At 40.9% G+C, this 20,189-nt stretch overlaps 1 protein-coding gene across 1 annotated transcript in view; it reads left to right on the top strand.

The window, feature by feature from the left end:
* The first annotated feature begins 8,816 nt into the window (after positions 1-8,816).
* Positions 8,817-20,189, top strand: part of TLN2 (talin 2) — a 253,175-nt gene continuing 241,802 nt past the window's right edge. The window contains exon 1 of the mRNA XM_075765049.1: positions 8,817-8,897. The gene's annotated coding sequence lies outside the window, so the exon portion shown is untranslated. The remainder of the gene's footprint in view (positions 8,898-20,189) is intronic.

Below are 20,189 nucleotides of genomic sequence, written 5' to 3'. Positions count from 1 at the left end.
GATCAGCTCTGAACAGGACAACAGTTTAAAGATTTCCCACTTGAAGAGGACTGGGTCACAGAGATTGTGTCCACAGTGCACAGCCAGTGCAGAAGATCAGACAGTACTGGTTTGCAGAGAAACTCCGTAATTAGCTGAAAAGCAAACCCCAACTCATAATCCTGTTGTTTAAATTGAGGTCAAAAAAGAGCTGTCTGAAAGTAGGCCATATTGACCTACTTTTGTTAGTCCTGAGGCTGGTCCAGAAATTAACCTTCTTGTAAAACCCTTGGCAAGCTTTGTGCTCAAGTGGGTAAGGGCAAGTAATAACTAAGGAGGGTAAACAATAGTTCCGCAACTGCAATGAAGTTTTCAGGAGAAAGTGTTGAAGCAGAAAACTGCTTAGATCTCTGTAGTTCCTTAAAACTAGCTAAATAGGCTTTATCCTCTCTTCCAGGCAATGTCCCTTGTTCAGTGACTCCTGGCACTGGCAATCCCCAGGTTGCTAAAGCCCTCTATCACAGATAGGCCTTTACCAAAAGGAAACAACTCCTCTTTCAAACACCTGATGCAAAATTAACAAATATCAATTCTTCTCTTTGTTGGGCACACAGTTTGATTACATGCTGTACTAGCTTTATGACTTCATAAACTGGTGAACTAAGCCAACATAATTGGTAACACATGATCTAATCTCAACTGTCATTTTGGTTTGATTATAATATTGTTCATTGCAAGCTTACAGTAGTTGAGCCTACGTGATGTGCTTCTGTGATGTTAATATTTACCCTTCTCATTTAAAATAATAAAATAAGAAAAAGCACACAGAACTAAATTATGCCTTCATATTTAATAGCCCTTTGTGGGTCTTTCACGAAACACAAGTTAGGCCTTTCAAAAACAGAGGCCTTTTATTAGAGTATGTCACCCCCTGTCAGGAAAGATGAATTAAAATGTATCCACTAGCATGATTAGAGGACAGATCTCCTCTTCTTACAGGAGAAGAACAGAACTTGGCTTGATTAGCCTAGCAAACTGAAGGATGATAGGGATACAGCTTTTCTTCATAGCTATCACAAATGTTATAGAGGGAGAAGACCGAGTGAGGCCAATGCTGGCAGAGATTGACCCTGGTTGAAGATAAGGAGCATACTTATCCAGAGAGTGAGCTTCTGGACAAGCTTTATAACGGGACAGGCCCTAGAAACCTGCAAAAATGGGAGCACTCAACAACCCAGCTCCAATTTTTTACATTTCTGGTGTTTCTGAAGAACAGTTTCTCTTTACCAATGTATTTTTCCTCTATTGATTATGTCTGTGTTGTACATCTGGTAATCTGATTTGCAATTTTTACAGCTGGAAATACCAGATAAATTGCCATGCTTTTTAATTAACTTGAATTAAAAATTTTAAAAGTTTTGCTCTGTGACAAAGAAAGATTAAAAACTGTTTGTTTTCATTTGTTTTTCCCCAGGAAAAGGGAAGGCTTTTATGAAAGAAAGAGAATATTTCCTGAATGATTCAAGTGTATAGCACATGACGTAATTCATAACATAAGTGAAATTTATTAACGTTCCTCTTACCCTGAAGCTTGGCAAGAACTGTACTTCACTGGCAATTAGTAAGAAATGTGCAACTACTATGAATGGAACAAGTTCCTTTAAAAAGAGGCAGTGTTTAGACTAACCAGTGAGTAAGATTTTTAAGTAAGTGGCATGACTAAGTGAAGTAAAAGTAAGATATTTTTACATGTTGTCAATATAGAAGGATGACCACAAGTGCCAGATGTGCTAATTATTTTTGGCCAAAAAACACAGGCACAGAATAGCCATGAGGCATGACAGAAAATGGAACATGGTAATTCCAGGCAATCTGCTGTCTAGTCTTTCAGTCATCAGCAGAGCACTGGGAATTGAGTGATCCTGACCATTTCATAAAGTTCAGTTTATGGATACATTTGAAAAGTTAGTGCCTCTGGACACTACCATTTGAGACAGTTCCTCTGACCAAGTCCCTGTAAAGAAAGACCCCACGTAGGACTCTCCTCTACCTCCTCCTCCACTATACAGCCTGACCCCTTTGTAGGGGTTTTTTGATATAACCTTTTATCTCATGAGCCATCTCCTATACACTATTTCCTCAATGAAGTCTGTAGACCCTCTGACAGGTTTTTTACTTTAGATGTAGCGGGGGGGAGGGGGGGTGTTATTAGTTCTTATGTCTTCCTTTTTTGGGGGAAGTTAATTCGAAAACCAGAGCTTATTCTCTTCTCTGTTTTTCTGATTTGAATGTGATTTTTGGAAGGATGTTTGTTCACTTTGACAAGGCTCCCTTTCCTGTTTAGCCATACCACTTTCTTTGTGATTTGATCCTTTTGAAAGCATGTTAGATAGGGGTACATACATCCAAGTCTCTGATAAGAGTTCTTGTAATGCCCTCTGCACAGCTTAAATTAAATTTCCTTTTAGCAAGCCTCCTCATTTGTCTGCCATTATGTATTATTGTAGTGAATCTGTTCTTTCCTCTTACAAGGTTGATGTTTGAGCACATGAGGGTCTCTACTGCAGATCACAACTATTCATTCATTGTTATGGATCTTACACGCTGGTCAGGAGTATGCCAGGACTGACTTCTCATGCTGTAGGTCTCTGGCTACTTGAAGAACGAAGCAATTATTCTGCCCTGTGTCGCAGCATGGCATTTACTTAATATGTCCCAGCAGTTTGAGTTTCTGAGTCTCACATCTGTTACCATTTCATGGTTGCCATTCAGATTTTATGACAGATGATATTACCTCAACTGCCCTCACTCCAAGCATAGCATTTCAATTCATAGGATTTCAGTGCTGACATACTTAGCATTAAAAAAAAACAAAACAAGCCATAAACAACAACAAAAAAAACCAAGACACAAAACAAAACCAAAAAACCCTCCAAAACACTCCACAAGACTTATCAGTTTTTACAACATAAAACTAGAGTTTGAAATACTTGGCATAGACTCTTCTTACATACTTATCAATACCCAACAGATTTGTAACATCCTCTGATTGCCTTTTCTTCATTGTGAGCTCAGGTTTGTCCCTAAGTTGCAGTGCTTAGCCATGGAAACTTTTTGTTCTGTGCTGCATCAGGAATGCTGGATGTGCATTTTCCTGGAAGATAGTTATAAATAACTCTCTTGCTAAACCAAACAGAAACTGTCCAGCACCAGAGGTTTTTTTAGACCCTGATAAATAGGACTGCCTCACTATTAGACAACTGAGATTATAATTAATTTTGGCTATCACTAATGGTGCTCCAAAATGGTTTCTGTGCACTCATACCTAAGCCAAGCTATGGGCTCTTAGCTCTGTGCTAGCACACCAGTGTCGGGGGGGGGGGGGGGGGGGGGGGCAGTGCCAGATTTCCCAGACCGACCTGCTCAGGACACAACCACAGAAATGCAGACTTCACAGCAGTGCCTCCACTGTTACCCTCCTCCTCTTGGCTCTGCTTGCCATAATCTCAGGCTCTGTTTTGCACAGCACAGCAGCATAATCCTCACTTGGGCTTTTGAGAAAATTGCTAAATTGTGGGAAAGAGCTGTGAGGCAGTATGTCAGCTGGAGCAGGACAAAATAAGACGGACAAAAGTCACAGGCAGAGGCAAGATTGTTGAGATCGGGAAGGTCACTTCCTGGAAAGGCATAAAGCCCTAAGGAAAAACCAGGCAATCAAAGATGGCAACTCTGAGGGTGAGCCTGTCCCTGGGAACACAAGAGGCCCACAGTCCCCCCACCCCCTCACTGCCAGCTCTCCTTAGCCTGGGAACTTGGTAGTCCCACCTATCAAATATGTGCATAAGGCAACAAATAGTTGCTTTATACCTTGAAGGTGTGTATATCCTGCTTGCAGCATCTCTTTGTATGCGCTCAGAGTTGCCAAAGCCAAATGACATAGAGGAGGAGGAGGGCACCTCCAGCATGCCAAAAACACCAGCACGGAGAGGCTGCCTGATGAGATGTCTTTCTCTGAATGACGGTTCATACTCTGCATACAAGCAAGGAAAAAAAACCTGTTGGTGCTCTGTCACATGCAGACAGATTGACACTAGATGGAAAAAGCAAAATCTGTTCTCTTATAGCAAATGTTGAGGGGAAAGGAGAAAAAAACAACAAAACAACCAAACCCAAAGCAAATACCTGATGAACATTCACATCTATTTCTACCTGAATATCAAGCTTTATGACCGACCAGTTTATTAGGACCACTGCAAGAAAGACACCCCATCCTCATAGTTGGCAACACAGGACACGGAAGCACAGAACAGGAATCTTAACGCTCAGCAGTGACAAGGTTAGACTGATAGCTGCTGTTTTGAAGCATGATACAACTTTTTAAGGAGTAGCACTCTTATTTGCTTGCTTTATCTGTAAGGCTCCTTAACTTACCTGTGTGGCTCTGGAAAGTTTTTTGCATTTACCCACAAGTCAAGAGGAAGTAGAGATTGATCTTTAATGTCAGACACAAGCTGAATCACTGCCTAAACCAACATAAGCTAACTGCTCTGTAATCTCTCAGTAAATTAGTTTTACCTTTTCATGGCATAAGGAAGTGCCAATAAGCTTAGAAACAGGAAGTTGAAAATAAGGCACCAGCAAAATTATATCATTTGTTTAACACAGTAGAGAGTAAAATTCAAGAAATACTGGCAGCCATAAACTAATCATTTTTCCTTCACTTTCTTCCATAATTTGAATTTGAGAAATTCTTAAATGAATGCATGTTACCTGCAGGCATTCATTGCTAACAGGCAGTGTTCGTCAGATTATCTCTGACTCTAAGTGAATTTACCCAGGCTGCCTCTCCCCACCCACCCCCAGCACTTTGACCAACTATTGCCTTCTTCCAACCTCCTTCAGAGATAATTTGGGAAACTTCTGCTCCAGGAAAGATCTGGATGCTTCCTGCTATGGTAGGAATCATGCTGAGGTTAATATTATTCCTTTGAAATAGCTTGTTTTAGAACTTACCTTTCAGAAAACACACATTTAAAAAAATACATATTTTCTATTGACCCAGGATATTTAATCCTCAAAACCAGTAAACTGGTTTTGCTGCTTGAGAAACTGCTGCTATTGTTTGTTTTCTTACCTTGACCAGTGCAGCTACGGTACCTCCCAAATCTCTGTTGGTTTGCCTCTTCTCCTAGTTTTACTCTCTTTCCTGTTCGTCTTCTCTTGTCTTCTCAAAGTCCCAGTTCTTTGAGTTGTTTTCCTGCTGACTGCTCTGCCAGCTGGGTTGGTTCCCCCCCCAGCCACCACCATCTTACCAGCATCATTACCCACTCCTGCAGCGGGCTGTCATGACCTGCCAGGTCCCTGAGGTGAACACTCCCTCCCCTTGGCCTTCACTTGTTCTTCTCATATATCCATTAAGTTCTAGCAGGAGGATCAATGTAAACATAAAAAAGACCAGCTCTGTGCTGGGGCCAGAGCAGCTTTGATGGGGAAAGTCTGACTACTTGTATTCATGGATTGAATCAGGCTTAATTACTCTTAAGAGTTCACGCACACACAGTTTGGTCAGAAACAAACAAAAAAGAATTTTATCAAATGTACAAAAAAAGTTAAGACATATCGAGATTTTACCAACTGAGATCTAAGTCTTCCATGGAGCACATGCAAATTACAATTCATCAAAGCTTTCTAGCTTGCACAAGAACACCAAGAGGTCTATCCCTGCTGCAAGAGCTGTGCCGATACTTCATTTAAATCATTTTTCCAAGTCTTTGGGGACAAGAATTAAAAGCCAAGATCTCATTCCTAAACTCGATCCTTAGGGAAGGCTGTGCTTTTTGATCAATGTTTCTCACTAAAATGCAGCCTGAGGTCAACATTCAGGCTAGAAAACATAAGACTAAACATTTATATTTTGACAAAGTTACAAATGACTGAAATTCAGCTCTGATGACAGGTAATGTCAAGCAACTCGAATAACCAGTGTTACAACCTACAATTGTAATCAGGTCCCCAATGTTTCTGGTATCTGTGCATTACCTGTACTGCTCTGGAGCCATTTTTCAAGAGAAATTAATAATAAAAAAAAAAAATCTGGTATTGTAGGTTATTTTTACACAGCTGTTTAAAGCGTTATACATTTGCTTGGTGAAAGGACATTAAATCAGCTTCACAAATATTTAATCAAGCTGCAGCATGACTTAAGTTTACTTCTCTCTTTCGGTAGAGAGCTAATAGCCATGCCTGGTGGTTGCTGTAGTTACCTCTTACTGGAAAAGCATCCAGGCTGTTCATCCCTTTGGGTCTAAGACTTCCTTCCTGGAGCTCCCTGTCAACAAAAATGCTAACCATAGCTTTTTAGAGAGTAAATCTACTATAGCCAGGCTATTTCACTGGCTTTCTGAAAGGGTGGGTATGGGTTTTGGGGGGTTTGAGGACGCAGGTGGGGTGTTGTGTTTGGGTTTGGGGTTTTTGAGGGGGTTTGTTGTTGTTGGGGTTTTGGTTGGGGTTTAGTTTTTTTGGTTTAGTTTTTTATGGAACACTATTCTAGAGTTCTGGAACAATAACTCTGTAAATTTCATATTTACTATAGGATATACATTGAAATGAAAAGTCATAGACTTTATACAATGGGAGATATAGTTGTCCCTTTTATTCTTGTTGTGTAAGTTCTGTTAAAGCTAGTCAAAAACAAATCGGAAGAAATTTAAGCACTGCATGTTTTTCCCGAAAGAGCAGTCCTAGGGCTTTCCCAGAAATGCTGTGGGGTTTTTTTTAATTCCAGCAATGACCACTCAAAGAGGGATGATCAGTTGGTTTTTAGGTTGTAGGTATCAAGTTTCTCCTCTTGTTCAGGCTTAATTAGATTGTTGAATGTGGCTGGGTGAGTATTTGCATTAGTGTGACTGAAAATGAGCTCTCTTCACCAACAGACAGTGGTATTGCAGCACGGAGGCAGTGTTTCGCTGCTGTGCAGTGCCACCCCTGTAACACTGAAGATGTGCCAGACTTAGAAATAAAAGGGACCTTGTTCTGCTTCAACATCAGCCTTGTCCAGCATCATGCCATGACACTTGGAGGTCTTCCAAGAATGCGTGTCACAAGCCCTGCTAGAAAAGATACCAAAGTAGCATAACTACTACACAGCTTTGTGCTGTAACAAAGCTACTCCCATGCATGCCTGTTTAGAGAGTTATTACTAAATAATGAAAGGACATTTGAAAATATCTCTATCCAAAGATGTATGTGAAATGCATGCTGTGGTGGGTTTTTTTCAACTACTAAATTTAAGTGAAGAATATAATAGAAGTAGCAGAAGATGAAATTTGCTTTAGGAGAGTACAAAAGAAGGAGGAAAAGGTAAGCAGTATCTAATAGACATGACATGCTTGTTAAGTTGTTTTAAACAGCTACTCTACTTCACTAAGCCTAACCATACCTGTTCTTCTGTGTCACTGCAGAAGCTACAATCAAAATCTCCTAAACTGCTCTCAGGAGGCTGGAGACTCTTTGCTGAAATGCAGCCACGAGACTCTAGCTTCAGGGCCAACATTTTACCTGCTGGAGAAGTTCATCTGGAAAGGACAAAGACAGGTAAGTAAAATCCTGATGAGGTAATAGAGGAAAAAGTGATAAAGATATGTACAAACCTCCTTCCATATCGGAAATAGCACAGAACTCCTCAGGCTGCAAAACACATCAAATGACAGAATAGACTTAAAAAATCACAGATAACAAAGACAGTGAATAGGGAACAATTGTTCACTGTTTATTCTCATGCAAGACCTGCAAATCATCAGATGAAGCTAGTAGCAAGTTTAAAAAGAGGGGGAGACACTTTTTCACATAACACACAGCTGAGATATGAAACACTGCTACAGGAATGAATGTTTGCATCAATTCCAAAAGCTCTACAACAAATTCATAGAGGAAAAACCTGTCAGGCACTATTAAACACAAAAAAAATCGGCTGCAGGTCAGGAAGCCCCAAAGCAGTCTCAGGTCTGTAGCCTGGGCTGTGTCACCTGAGCTGCCCTCACACTCCTTCGCCGTTCACTATTGTGATATCCTGCATTGACACAACATTGTATTAGAGGAGCTTTGGGTTTCACCAGGTATGTGGCCATTCCTATTTTCTGGCACAGCTGCCTCACCTGCAGGGCCATAACCTGACAGCAGCATTTGTAGGTCATGCAGCTGCTTCAGCGGGCAGTACAGTGAGCAGAGAACAGCACCACCATGCATTTGGGTTCCCTGTATGGGGGAAGGTAGCTTGCCTGTACTTTGAGCCAACCGCATCTATAGACAGGGAGCCAAGTTTGACCCTACTGCTATGTTTATTTATAGCAATTTGCTCAAACATGGACTTTCACCATTAAAACATAACAGCATGAATATGCAAACAGCAAATCCCAGTCAAAAAGTAAATTAGCAAGATGCCAGGTACCTTATCTCTGCTCTTCAGTTACATCGTGACTTATCACAATTGACATTTCAGTAAGGCTGTAGTAGCAGATCTGAATTTGAACATTCATAAGGAGAAGATGCAATACACCAGCTTTGATGTCAATAGAATGTCAGTCTCTGTCTACTTTGTTCAGACTGAACTTAATTGCAGGAATTGCATTAATAGTCAACATAAGCCATCTGTTTAAACATGTGTGCTTTGAAAAGAACTGCCATGTACTATAAACATACTCAACTGTAATGACTCGTATATCTGTTTATGTGAAATGAGGATGCGGCAATTTCCCCCACAAAAACATTACATTACAGGTTAAAAGCAGTTTTATATCAAGTTCATTTGTTTATGTGGCAGGTCCAGTGGTCCAACTGTTTTGATGCAGTCTGGGAAATATGTTAACTGCAGAGCTGCTGAACCAAACTGTTTTGCCAACCTTCCCTCAAGAACCTGTTTGGTAAGTCAAAGCTGCACCAAAAAACATCAGCCATTCATGGAATTAAGTGGCTGATAGGCACATAGTTACATTTGCAAAGTGTTCTTCAATACATTTGACCAGGGTACACATGGAGGCAGGATTCTGCATCCCAGGTGTGATGCAACGGTTAATTCCAAAACATCCCAAGTAAGCCTGGTGGTGCTGACAGTCTGGCTAGGTGATGGTCTAACCTCTATGGGCTCACAAATGAGATAAGCTTTCATACATGATTTTCAATCCCTGACCTTGCATAGGGGGAAACTGCTACCCTCTCCTTTGCAGGCCAAAGCTGCTTCAAGCAGCTGACAACACCTGAGCAATTATGTACCAACGTGGGAAAAGTCAGGAATATGCAACCTCCCATTTTATGTCTGATTGACTCAGAAAAACAGGCTTTCATTCCTTTGTACTTCCTTAAAAGTAACATCTATTATACACTTACAAGAGTGAAGAGACATGCCATTAGCCATCACTTGTAGTGTCATTTCTAAGTAAGCTTTGTTAAATTAATCATGACAATGCACTGGTGCCTGGACTTACTCAGCAGCAGCAGCAATTATCAATCTGCTTCCATACACACTGAGCAGGGGTACAGAGCCTGGCTGCATGCTTCCCAGTCACATGTACAGAGTAGAATTCTGTTACATTTATCAGTCATTAATATGCAAAACATTTATGGCTATGAATAGAGAGAGGCTCAGAAACTGAAGGACGCGGGGGGGAAAAGAAAAAAACCCCATATGGTGAAAGCACATTGTGAATCATCAACTCCACTGCCTTTCCTCACCTGTAAAGTTAGCGTGATATCAGTATGGCCTTGCCTTCCCCCCCCCCGCCCAACAATTTTAAATTCATGGAAGATATAAGGAGGCCTTATTTTATTTCCTAAACTTTTCTATTGCACAGACTACTTGTTCCAATGAGGTGCAATGCTTCATTAAATTAGGAGGTCAATAACTGTGTTTTAAGATGTACTTTAATATCACCAGTTTCCTCATTAAATGTTTTCTGCTTCATATACCTGAGCGAGTCCTACTTAGTCAGTGGATTTTGTTAATGTTTATATTTCTGTGAGTTTGAAAAGCACACGGTGTACAAGAAACCTGCAGGACTAGAGTTTTATGTGATGTGCTGGATCTTTTTCCTTCTTTCCGTTTATATCTTATTATCACTCCTTCTTTTGTAGTTTACAGAAATTCTGGTGGCACAGGCTTGTGTTAGTATAACCACATTTATGTAACTAACAAGTCTCCTAGCACCTACTGCTACTCAATGCATAAGAGCACCACTAACAAGCCAAGCTGCAGTGCATTACCAGCTCTTTCTGAAGCAGACAATTGTTACCCACGTTTTCAAAAATCAGTCACCAGGGCAATGTGAGGAACTTATCTGACAATTCAATAGCTTTGCAGAACCCAAAATGCTCACATCATTAAACATGAATTAAACTGGGGTTGATCCCCAGCTTTCCTTATGATGTATCCACTAGAAAATTATCTTTTTCTCATTAGTCGTTTTATAAAATTGTTCCCAAGTATTTTACTTAGGGATATTTCATGTTTTGTTTCAAGGCCCAGGCCTCCCTTCAGTAGACCTAGATTTTTGTTGTTGCTGCTATTATACCTAGCAGCATTTTCTTATCATCAGACCTATGGCACGTTCACACTACTTTACCTTTTTCTTATGTCTCACAATCTGTAAAACATAGCATAATTTTCAGGTTACTCAGCCAGATTTATCCACTTAGATCTACATACAGAGATGTCAACTTTAGATTACTCTGTTTTTCTGCATATAGCCCACATCTGAAGTGTCCAACCACCTCAAATAACCCTCACATAATGAAATGGGGATGAAGAGGAGGGCACACTGAGGCAGATGGAGAAGGCTGTACAGTATCAGAGGAAGATGGACTGATGAAGAGCAGAGAGGAGGGGGTAAACTTCCTCTCCTGTCACACATACTGCCACTACTACTAACTCAGTTCTGCCTTTTTTTTTTTTTTTTTTTTTTTTAAAAAGATACTTACATGGTAGCTATAGGCCTGGTATATTTGAGAACATGGTAGAAGGAATTTTCTTTTCCGATGTATCCTGGGCAAAAGCTTCTCTTCAGACTTCGCTGTATCACATGCATGATATCATAATGTATATTTATCTAGTAAATTGCTTTGTGATGAAGGTTCATAGTCACTCTTCAGAAAAACATTAAACAGCTGTCTTCACTTTTAAACTGCTGTCACTCTGCGTTATGCATTTGGAATTACCTTGAAGAAAAAACCTGTAAATAGGAAAGTGCTAAAGAAAATAAATGAAAGCCAAAAAAACCACCACTTTTCTGTTCTTGCATCTGACAGACAAGAACCTAATTACAGAACCCTCAAATACAAAACATACTGACCTATTTAACAGGTTCTAGCTACAGAAAAGCTCAAAATCAAGAGAAGACTTTTTTCTAAGTTGCCTCTCAAGGTCTTATTGCAAATTAAATTCAATAACCAGGATCATAAAAAAATCATAACCACGATTACAAGGAAAACTTTTTCTTCTCCACTATAAAGGAATAAAAAAAATAAGGAAGAGAGATTTTGAAAAAAAAATGGGGTTTATCCCCCTCAGCCTCTCAAAGCACAGTCAGTTCCGGTCACTTTATATAAAAAAAACCCCAACTTCTCATCCCATTCTTTATATACATCAGCATTTTTATATCCTTTCTTGCTTTGAAACCCATTATATTCTATTTAGACAGCAATGGTTTCTAAGTGCAGATAAGACATGGGTTAATTTTTTTATCTATCCCACTTTAACTGAGGTATGTTTTTATCACATACTGCAAGTCTTTTCATCCTTTGAGCCCTTAGTCCTGCAGTGTATGCAGTCAAAAAAATCGTGTTAATTTAAGTGTAATAAATAGAGAAATGGACCATTGCCGAATCCCATGCTGTGCACTGGTAATTAATCAGAGATGAGCTTTCAGCCTTGCCAAATTATTTTCATCAATATACTTTAACCAGGGGAGATGCCAGACTTGGAGATGCTGGGGGTCAAAGGGCCCATCAGGAAGGAGTCCATCCCTCTTATCTTTACAATTAAAACATAAAGTAAGCTGTAACATCAAAGATGAATGCTCAAGTACTGGATCCGGAAATATTTGATAGTCAAAGCTCTGGGGAAAAACCCAGCTGTTCTGGGCTGTAGCCTTCCCAGGCAATCTGAAGGCCATCGTCTCTTCTACATCAGTGAGCGCTTTTATTTTATGCAAGGTCTGGGTGTAACAACTTAAAAGTCCAGAGATATTATGTAAAATAATAGCTTGAAGCAGTCTGCATGATGAAGTATTACTTTTTCAGTTTGTGTGCACATCAGTCCAATCATTAGTAAAAGGAATAATGTTTTAACTTTTGAGGCTATCTCCAAGGTAAAAAGTATGACATTTCAAAGAAAAGTGCTATAGTCACTGGGCTATATGATTACGTACCAATATTGCCCTTGTCCTGTAGCTTTAGATTTAAATAAAGCAACAATGATCTGCATTGAAGCTCACACTTTCAGTTTTACTCCAGGTGCTCAAATATTACTAGTCCATTCTTTGAATGGAATTGCCTACTGGAAACAGGAGATAAGTGATGTTAGTGCTAAGCTGTACCACTTACAAGGCATGACATCAGTTTCATATCACAATTGGAAATGACCCAGTTTTAGTAATCCAAGTGGAAAAATACATTACCTAGAACTTGGTAGTTCTGGAGCAAAGATGACATTGCCAAAGCTAAATAAAGCCCTTGCAAAGAGGCAGAAAACCTTAGGAGAGGACAGGGAGATAGAGATGTGGAGAAAGGTAAAGGAAAACAGGCAATCAGCTCTGTCCTTACCAGACAAAAAGAAAAATTTGACATACCAGGGAGAAAAGAAGAATTTACTGTATGCAAAAGAGGGAGATGGGAAAAGACAATAATTTCCAGGAGAAAAGAGTCAGAAAAAAATAGGAAAGCGATATGCTAAAAGTCTGAGACTTAGGCTTAGGGGGACTTACCTTTGAAACAGTGACAGCTGATAGAAGAGCAAGGTATCAGCTAATAATACATTAGGTAAGACTCTGCACTGCAACACAGCTACGTCATTACAGAATTTACCCTTGAAATAACTACCAATTTGTTGACGGTGTTTTCTGTTTGAGCTTTCTTTCCCCGGCATAAGGGTGAATCGTTGCTTATTGACAGCTGCATGGCTAGTCTACCATCTACAGAAACACCTCTCTGGAGCAGTTCCCTCCTGAAACTGCAGACATTTGGGCTCCCCTAGCTGCACTCAAAGATTAGACACAGACAGGAGGATCCACCGTCCGTTAAGATTCTTGTGGGAAACCTTACAACTGAGAGCAAAGTGTGGCTTCTTGGACTATTTCTGTCTGTAGCTTCCTGTACTGTTTCCCCTTTAAGCATCATTTGCAATTCAAGAAGAGGGGAGGCCATAGATAACAATATCTTATTTAGCAGATTAAGCAATATGTAGGCAAGATTTCCATTAAGCAATGTATAGGTCCATTTCTTTTCACTGTTAGGAAAGCTACCAAGTAATTTGTCTGGTACAGGTGAGAAATAAGTCACAAAGGAAGCTGGTTTTGTATATCTATTCCCCTAAATTGAATGTTGCTCATGTGTCTGAGGCGTGGAACATCCCCTCCTACAGCTTGTCAAAAGGGTTGTACTCATACCAGTGCTGTACCTGACCCAGTCATGTTTTCTGCCCCAAAGGGGAATACAGCATGTGGTTAAACCCCACAAAGTGATTAAAAAACTTGTCAAGAATTTGCATATTTGCTGTGGTGCCCAAAAGCTGACCAAAGCTCTCCACATGAGCAGGTTGCTTCTTGGTTACAAGTAAAACAAGGCAGCTGGCCACTGTCAGAAACTACTAAAGCCCAGCACAGATATATTACCTATTCAGCTTTAGCAGTTTGAATAATAAAACTTACTCAATTCAAGTGCCAGATGAATTGCTACTTACTTCCACCAGTTCACGTTAAGGGATTGTCAAAACTATGCAAATCACCCCAAGAAGGCAATTGCTGACCTGCTGCAGATGGTATGCACGCCAATTATCACCAATAGTTTTCAGACACTTACTATTTTAAGCTTAGACACAAAAGCCCAAAAAGTTCAAAAGAAACAAGGGAAGTGTGATTTGAGGAAGCAAAGAAGAGGAAGCCAGACTCTTCTCAGTGCTATCAGAATGGACAGGAGGAAATGGGCACAGACTGAAACATGGGAAATTCCATGTGAGCATAAGACAACACAAGAGAAGGAAGAGGAGGAAAAACTCCACATCTTTTTTACTCTGAGGGTGGTCGAGCACTAGGACAGGTTGCCTAGAGAGGTTGGAGATCCTCCATCTTTTGGAGATACTCAAAATCCGACTGGACATGGTCCTGAGCAACCCGCTGTGGCTGACCCTGCTTTGAGCAAGGGGTTGGACTAGGTGATCTGTGGGTCCCCACCAGCCTCAACTATTCTGTGATTCTGAAGTTGACAAAAAGTCATGGGCCAATGCTATAACAAGGACTGTTTTTCTTTAGAAAAAAAAAAAGGGTTCTTATCAAGAAAAAGTCAGCTATAAGTGGTACCCAGTCTTCAAACAGTATTTGTTTACAGCACAAACACTGAGTGGAAATATAAATAAGCAGAGCAGAGCTCCATACTGATACTCCTAGTACCACATTTTGGTTTTCAGTTTTTCTTCCAATATTCCCTGAGAATATGCTGCATTTTGACCTTTAAAAAGGTCCCACAGATTAAATATCCCTTTGTTTCCCTTCATATACCTGCAATTCTCAAGTGTTCTGCTCCCGTGGGCTGTTCGACACTAAAGCCTCATCTTCTTCCATGTAGTAACTTCCAAGACTGACAAATCATTCCTGCCAGCTGGACATGTCTGTGTCCTGTAACTTCCACCCAGTCCCATCCCTGAGGCAATCTTAAGTCATTCATTCCTAAGTAAGGTATTTCTAAAGCAGAGGGCTAAAGGAAGCCACGTGCCTTTTTAGAAAAATACAGAAATATTCCAGTTGCTGCACATATCTCTTCATCTACATTTATTAGATATGCCCATTCTGTTCCAATAGAAATATTTAAGACAAGTCTTAGGAAACTCACTATTGAATTAGATTTGTGCTTAAGTTTTATGCAAACTTGGATAATGTCCAACACTCCCAGTGGGTTAGGAATTTTTACCAACTTTTTCATACTAATGGTTTTGTTTCAGATTCCTCTGGATGAAGTACACACCCTAGCAAAGCATCCTGCTACAAAGGCAGTGAGTTAATAAGCAACAAAGCTGTAGAATAGTTTAGGAACTTTTCTGAACAGAAATCATAAGTTTTGTCTTAAAAATAAAAATGCAAAATGGTTTCTCAGGTGCATTGCATCCTCTGTCAGGGCACAGGGATAGTCATCCTATCTGAAGGGATGTTTCTGGAGCTAGCTGCACCCGCCCGGATATTCTCCTTTACAGCACCCCACTTGACAATGCCTCCGCTACCAACCCAGCCGTCCTCTGTCACCGACGGAGCACACGTGGCAGACAAACAACACTTACCCCTGAATGTGCCAAGTACTCTGTTGTCTTAGTTGACAACAAGGTCAGCTATTGCTCCACAGCTCTTTCATAGGTACAAGGTGACTCTTACCTCTGGGCAAAGGGAGAGGAAAGGGGTGTTTACCTGGAAAAGCATAATTTAAGTTCTGGTGTGTGTACACCCCTCTCTCAGTAATCACACTGCATGCAGCTTCTCATAAATCAATGCTGTTTATTAACAATATTTCTAACCTTAGCCAGACTTTGACCTGTACTGTTAAAGGAAATTAATTTCAAAAAGTCAGTTACACAATTCACACTAGTTTAGGAAATCACTTCATTTCACAGATACAAACAGGACAAACACAGCCACTCGGCAAACTTGCAGTATATCAGAGCCCTGTAAATGCACCTTGAAGCTAGGTTATATTTTGCTCTAACCTTGTTTAGAGAACAAGGTTAGTCAGGTCTTGCATTCAGGAAAAATCAGGACACAAATCTTGCAGGTGGCACCTTCTGAGCCCCCCAGAATTGAACACTCCCTGCTGGAGGTGGCATTCACGTCTACCGCCCCTATGCCCTGAGAGTAGATGAGCGGTGTGAGTCCCAAGGACCACCCACTTGTGCCATCAAAAAAGGCAATCTTGCACTGCTGAGCCACTCATGCAAAGGTAACTCTCCTTACGCACAACAGTAAGCCAAGAGACCAAGAGCTGGGCTAACCAAGCTTAGATTGCATCTCTGAAAAGCCTCAGCTATGATTTGAGACAACTTTTCTTCTCCATTAAAATTCACCTATGGAGTCTTGACTCTCCTCCCTCTCCCACAGACCAACTCATCCAAGACTGCACAGCTGAGCTACTGGCTTAAATTGCCTTTGACACTTTAGGCAAGCTAATTAGGGGTGTGAAAGTCATTTCATCATTGGTGATGTTGCTTTTGCCAACACTCTCAACACTCAGCATGAGCTATTTGCCTTTAACAAGCTTTACTAGGTGATTCCCCTGCGCCTGACTTCAACACTAAGGTTTAGGCTCAGCTTCAGCACAGCAGTCCCTCCAGGCTGGGCAGCAGGTTGTGCTGAGCCTCTCTTTAACACCAAAGCTTTGTCATGCTGTTTAAGTACATGCAGGAGCAGTGCTGGGGCATCCAGCTCAGCTGTAGTTAAGGCATCCAACACTGCAAAAGTCAGCTGTGCCCAGTGCCCAACTCCTCCTGCAAAATTTAATGGTTGGGATCCCAGCAGAAAGCAATTCTGGCAGGTACAGCTCTGCTATGCACACTGGGCTCCCAGAAGGGGTCAAGTAACACATGCTTACAACCAGGGTATCTTCTAGAATCACAATTATATAAATGAAATAATCTGCTGAAATCAGAGAAACTTCAGACAAACTTAAGCTGGCTCTGGTATTTCAAGACAGCATCTGTTATTGCTATTATATTTACTTGTGTAAGTTCAGGTTTCTTGCTCACTGGCAACAGCTAATGGTTAGCACAGGAAGGTTTGACAAAACAAAACACCAAAACCAGCAAAGATTGAAGTTAAATGGTTTCAGCTTCTGGAACCGTGCACTTTCATAAAGGGGTGATAGAAATAATCATGCAAATTCATGCAGTGCCATTCTAAGCTACTTCACCTCATCCTTTGCCTCTGCACGTGACAAAATGAGCACCTTTAATGCAAGCCTCTTACCTGAGTGCTTTTATCGGTGTCTTTCTCACCTATTATGTCAAGACAGGGAAGAGCTCTTCCTTACAGGCAACTGAGGAACACGGTGAGATACAGCCATATGAAATCAATGTAGGGATGCAAGCTTTGGAAAACTAAACTTGTGTGACCTCCTGTACTTCACAGCAACAGTTTAAACAGACGGGTTGTGACTGAACGTGGTTCTTCAACATAGCAATGCAATGAAGACCTAGAACCTTGGCTGGCCCTCTCACTAAAAAGAAGCAACTGTAAGGTTTTTCAGCCAACTTTCTCTCTCACCTTGTGCTCATGCAAATGCTTCCTGATTTTGCACTGAAGAGGCCGAGAAACACAAGTAGAAAAAAAATCATTAAGGTTTAACAGAAAGGAAGCAATCTGGAAAATCTTGTTCAGTGCTTTCCTGTCTAGTACATGCAATGCTTGACAAGGTCAGGTTCTCACTGTACCACTCAAGATAGCTAGTTCTGCAGCATTAGAACATTTACAGCCAGAAGTAGAAAAGTAATAGCAGAAGGAGTAACAAAATCGGAAGACAGAGCTGTCCGGTCCCCTGTGGTGGTATCTAGGCAAAAGAGGCCGTTAATTCTTTTCACTCCTGTTTGTTGGACCCTTCCTCTCATCTCTGGGACTGTGCTCAATTCCCAATACCTCACCCCAATCGCAATACCAACAACAACCTGGGCTGTAGCCACTTCGGTTCCTGACAGGAGCAAAAAAACTACTGGAAGCTCTTTTCCTCTCATAAGGATCCCCTAAATGCAAAGAACCAGCAGTATAAAACTCATGACTTGCTTAGCAATCCTGATGGAGGCACAACGAGCCAATACACAAGAATGTAGCCCCTTTCCCCACTTTGCAGGCAGCATGATGCCGTGCGCAGACTGGGCTGAGGTCTGCTTTTGGGCGTTTGCACCTCTGTCCCCTCCTGCATCTGTGTTTGATACCAATCACCTTGACTCAAAGTAGGTTAGTTCACAGACACTCTGCAACATTAAACTTCATTTTACCTCCGCTATGAGTACACATTGTTCAACATAATTTTAGTCTTTTCTTCTAAGACACTATTAATACTGATATTAGAGTACATTTCAGTGACAGTCATCAGCATTGTCTGTATTGAAATGCCATCTCATTTAAATAGGCAGATTAATCTTACATGCATTTTTTTGTTCAGAGCACACAGTAATGGAAAACAGATACCAGATAATTAGGCCATTCATTTTGTGAGCATAAGGCTACTGTTTGTTTTAATCAAACATCCTGCTGCAAAAAGCTATCAGTAGATGTGACTCATTATCTTTCCTACCTTGGCCAAATATCATGCCCCACAACTCAGCCACCTATGCAAGCTAGAAGATCTCTAACCTAGATGCAGGACAACTGTCCATCTGTGAAGCAGGCAGCAGTCACTGGAGAGCATTGGGACAGCCCAGCAAGTGCATGGCCTGTGGCATGCCCTCCCCAGCAGTCCTGCAGAGAGGTCCTTGCACTGAGCAATCCATTCATTCCCCAGCCTGGGGGAAGGAGCTTGGCAACCCAAAGATAGGCTTTTCACAGATTTAGACATTCAGCTAGCTGTTCTTTCCTGAGGAAACTAAAAGTTACCCACAGCAATTAATAGAATAAAAACTAGAAATTTTTTTTTGCCCATTATGCCCCATCATATGTTCAGTCACTACAGCTGACTCAAAAGCCAAGCCACAGGAACAGAGGTACCAGCCTCCTCAAAGACCCCCCTTGGAGGAGGCACTCGGAGGCGGCGTAGGTGCTGTTTTCAGCAGTGCCTCTCCAGACCCAGTCTGAGAAACAGGAGCAGCTTAGAACAAGTGTCACAATAAATGGAATTTGATACTGCAGTCACTGTGCTGCCTAATCCCCAGTCTACACATCTGTCCTGTCAGGCTTTTTAGGTCATACATATTTGCTTCCCTTGGTATTATTCCTGAACTTTACCTGAAAAACAGCATATTTACAGGAATTGCATTTTACCCTACTATACATTGCACTACAAACTGTATTTAAGTATAACCTGCGTGGATTTCTGGAAAGAAAAACATAAGATTTGCTTTACAGTAACATTTGTCAAGAATTGAAGAGGCACGCTTAAAATAACTGGGTTTGAAAAGGTGAGCACAAGTAGTAGTTCCAGTGCAGCTGAAACAAATAATATTTGCTTAGCAAAACATGAGCTGAGGATCTTGGCAGAAAGAACTTCTTTTCCTCAAACAATTGTCAGGGGGGCATTTAAAAATGAAATTAAGAGGTGATCTTCCAACCAGTGAGCACCACTAAACGCAGCTGATCAGACTAACCCAAACCAGGAATTCTGCTTGAGAGAATCATTTATGCTACCATATTTTCATAGTATTTTAGAAGTTCAGAAAACTTCTGAAGAGAGTACAGCTTAACTCTGAGTAGCTAATGCCAGGAGGTGGATTTTCTTCTTGCTGTTGACTCTCATATAAGCATTGAGGCATCATGAGCTTTTCCAGGCTGAAGTATCCAGTTGCCTTCTTGTTTGCATATGCAGGTGTTTTACGTAATCGCTCCAATAAGGCTGACGCTTATGGACAGCAACTGTAGCGTAGGCAGCATTGTAGGAGTTCACCACTTACAGCTTAATTGACCTGTAAGAGCACAAGACAACAAATCCTATGCCCTCTAATATTCAAGCAAATTGAAGTGTATTATGGCTTTGCATTGCTAACAAGAACAACACTCTGATGAGCAACACTCCAAAGCTCAAAAGGGATCAAATACCCCAAAATGTAAAAAGACACTCTAAAATAGGAAGGTGGGAGGGACAGTACTAAAACTGTTTTCTATTTAGTGTTAGTCATACTTAGTCCTGAGCCTGACTCATGTAGCTGAATAGGTACTTAATTCAAAGTTCTTAAAGAAGAAAATTATCAAGAAAAATCTGGAGTTAGGTTATTTACCAGAGAAACACAGGCAAAGTCCAGCCATCCTTCCCAACCTTAAACTCTC

This window comes from Balearica regulorum, chromosome 12 (assembly GCF_011004875.1).
Source record: "Balearica regulorum gibbericeps isolate bBalReg1 chromosome 12, bBalReg1.pri, whole genome shotgun sequence".
Taxonomy (NCBI): Eukaryota; Metazoa; Chordata; class Aves; order Gruiformes; family Gruidae; genus Balearica; species Balearica regulorum.
The sequence above is the reverse complement of the archived record's forward strand: the minus strand, read 5'-3'. Positions and strand labels throughout refer to the sequence as shown.